Source organism: Palaemon carinicauda, chromosome 19, assembly GCF_036898095.1.
Source record: "Palaemon carinicauda isolate YSFRI2023 chromosome 19, ASM3689809v2, whole genome shotgun sequence".
Classification (NCBI taxonomy): domain Eukaryota; kingdom Metazoa; phylum Arthropoda; class Malacostraca; order Decapoda; family Palaemonidae; genus Palaemon; species Palaemon carinicauda.
This window is the reverse complement of record NC_090743.1, coordinates 69816023-69820077: the sequence shown is the minus strand read 5'-3', so window position 1 is coordinate 69820077 and position 4055 is coordinate 69816023.

Here is a 4055-nt window from a genome sequence, read left to right as displayed (position 1 = left end):
TTAAAATCAAATTCTTAAGATCCTGTATTGGAGACCATAATTCCTAAATACCTAAATGATTCCACCTCATCAATTCTTCCTCCCAATATTTCATCTGCCATTGCATATTCCGTTCTCCCCATTTTTTTCTGTCTTCTATTTATCTTGAGCCCAACCTCATATAATATTTCATGCATGCTCGAAAGCAAGCTTTGCAAGTCCTGTGGCGTTCTGCTAATACTCGTTGTCAGTTAGTCTTCTCTTTCCAATCCAGTTCAATCCTTCTCTACTATCTCCAACTGTTCTATGAATTACAAAATACATAAGGAGGAAAAACAACGTAACACACACATACGCATATATAATATATGTATGTATATATATATATATATATATATATATATATATATATATATATATATATATATATATATATATATATATATATATATATATATATATATATATATATATATATATATATATATATATATATATATATATATATATATATATATATATATATATATGTATATATATATATATATATATATATATATATATATATATATATATATATATATATATATATATATATATATATATATATATATATATATTATCTACATCGTCGTCATCGTCGTCATCATCATCATCTTTATCATCGTCATCATCATCTCCTCAACAGGTGATGATGATGCTGATGATAATGATGATGATATATGATAAGTACTCGCAGCTATATGCTGAAATGGAAGCAAGTAAGGAAGAAGTAACAGTAATTTGACAAAATTTGTATTGGAACTTGCACAAGAGATAGGTGAAAAAGTTCCTAAATAAGATCAAGGAGAACTATCTGAAAAGACCTAAACCCTAATAAAGAAAGGATTGGAAATGAGGGCATGATATAAGAGATGAACTAGAACAAGCAGGACTACCCAAAAGAATAACCAAACTAGAAACCCAAGACATTCGTAAAAACAGTGAAGCCAAAATTGAGGAAACACCAAAGAAATGAAGAAGCATTGAATTGACAAATGGAAGAATTGGAATAGGTTGCCAACAGATGTTTGCTTTAAAGGATGAAAATGGAAATATTATCCACAATAGAGATGGAGTGAGGAAAATTACAGAGGATATCTATACAATGCTATGCAATAGTGATATAAAAAAATCAGCAGAAATGATGAAACACCTGAGCTCGTACCAAACGTAACAGTAGGAGAAGTAAAGAATGCAATGAAAGGCATGAAATGAGGCAAAGCAGCAGGGGAAAATGGCATAACAATTGATAAAATAATAGACGAAGGAGATTTCATAGTAGTAAAACTGGCTGTACTCTACACCAAATATCTGCAAGAATGCTCTTTCCATACAGCTTGGAAAAACTTTATCATTATACTAATACACAAAAAGGGAGACTTAAGAGACCTGAAAAATTACTGGCCTAGAAGTTTACTCTGTAATATCTAAAATATTTACTAAGATCATAATAGGCCGTATAGAAAGACAGCTAGACTTTAATCAACTAAGAGAGCAGGCAGGCTTTAGAAGTGGTTATTCAACAACTTGAAATATCCATGTAATTAACCAGCTAATGGAAAAATCACTTGAGTATGTCAAACCAATATGTATGGCATTTATAGACTATGAGAAGGCTTTTGATTCCGTCAAAACATCAGCAGTAATGAAAGCTTTCTAGAGCATGGAGTATATGAATCTTATGTTAAAAAACTTAAAGATATTTATACAGGAAGTACACCGGTCCCAAAACTACCTGAAGATAGTGAGAAAATTCTGATTGAGAAAGGAGTTGGAGAGGGAGACACAATCTCTCATAAATCATTTACATAACCAGAAGAAATATTTGAAAATTTAGATTGTAAAAACGTAGGAATTAATATTTGCAGATGACTCAGTTGTGAACAGTGAATCATGGGAGGAATTACAAAAGATGATAGAAAACTTGAATAGAGTAAGCAGAAATATAGGATTTCAAATGAATATTAGTAAAACTAAGATAATAGAGATTGTTAATGAATATACGTTCTTGGGGCAGAGTAAATGTTTCCTCAGGACACGAGACTGATATTAAAAGAAGGATAACCCTAGTATGGAGAGCATTTGGTATAGAAAATGAGATTAGGAAAAGGTACTTTCTCTAAAATGAAAAAAAAAATTAATGAGGCTGTCCTACCAGTTTTAACTTATACATCAGAAACTTGGAGCTTTATTAAAGTCTTTAAACATAAGCTAGTTACAACTCAAAGGTCTATGGAAAGAATAGTGATGGGAATAACACTAAGCGACAGAAAAAGAGCAACATGTATAAGAGAGCAGACTAAAGCAGAGGATATTTTACCATCTTGTAAAAAAAAATTGGACATGGGCAGGACATATAATGAGGAAGACAGACAATAGGTGGACATTAGGTATTACAGATTAGGTCCCTAGAGATTTAAAAAGAAGCAGGGGAGGGAAGAGAAAAAGATGGATTGACGAGACCAGAAAGTTTGCGGGTGTGGACTGGCACTAAAGGACCATAAGTGGACGCAAGTGGAAGGACATGCGTGAGACTGATGAGGATAATGATGATGACAATGATGATGATGATGATGATGTATTTATATATTATATACATACATATATATATATGTGTGTGTGTATATATATATATATATATATATATATATATATATATATATATATATATATATATATATATATATATATATATATATATCTCAATATATAGATAAACATACTCACATACATATCCATATATATATATATATATATATATATATATATATATATATATATATATATATATATATATATACTCACATATATATATATATATATATATATATATATATATATATATATATATATATATATATATATATATATATATATATATATATATATATATATATACTGTATATGGATAGATGGATACTTTACTTTAATACATAGTCTTCGTAAAGGGAGTGAAACCAGTTAACATTATGGGTTAACATGTTTCTGGATCTTTCCCTGATGTCAGTTGCTGCCATAAACTGTCCATGGAAATTCCACCTTGAGACAAAAATTTATGTATGAAAATTCGTGAGAGGAAATCTCTGACTTCCGGTAATGAAGATTGCTAACATTTTATTCAAGTCTATGGACCAAGTTTTTCCCTTTTCTGTATGTTGACCGTGAATGAATCTACTCCAAGATAATAACAATAACTACCAGAATTGCGGTCTTGATGTGGATCATCTTCAATATTTAATGGGTTCATTTGGAGCATAATACGTATCCGTTGTTATAATTTGCTGAAACTTCAACAAGAGGTTTTGTCGTAATCTTGCTAACACATAAACAAACATATGAATAAATTAATCACTAAATAAAAGCAGGTCTTTTTATAACCAGATTAAAAAAAAAGAACTTCTCCTCTCACGGAATCTATGATCATAAATTGTTCTTTTAATTCTATGAAATCGGAAGAAGACTCTTGACCTCTGTCGGTTAAAAGGGGGACAGAAGGTGAAGGACCCTTTGCTTCGGGTGATTTTATTGTTCTTTATGGAACTTGCCAGACCATAGAAACCATACCTATACTGAACAGTTTTTGTAGCAGATGTTCCCGTCCTTTATGATATTTTGTAACAGATGTTTCCTGTTTTTTTTTTTTTTTTTTTTTTTTTTTTTTTTGTAGCAGATGTTTCCTTCCTTTATGGTTTTCTGTAGCTAGTGTTTTCTTTATGGGGTTCTGTAGCAGAAGTCTTGCTTCTTTTTTTTCTTTTTTTTTGTAGCAGATGTTACCCTTCTGGTTTTCTGTAGCAGATTTTTCCCTTCTGGTTTTCGTTAGCAGATACCGCCTTTCTCTTTTTTTTTGTGGCAAATGTTTCCTTTCTGGTTTTCTGTTGTAAATTTTTCCTTTATGGTTTTCTGTAATAGACATATCCTTAATGTTTTTCTTGTAGTAAATTTTTTTTCTTTCTGGTTTTCTTTAGCAGATATTATCTTTCTGGTTTTCTTTAGCAGATATTTCCTTTCTGGTTTTCTTTAGCAGAGATTTCCTT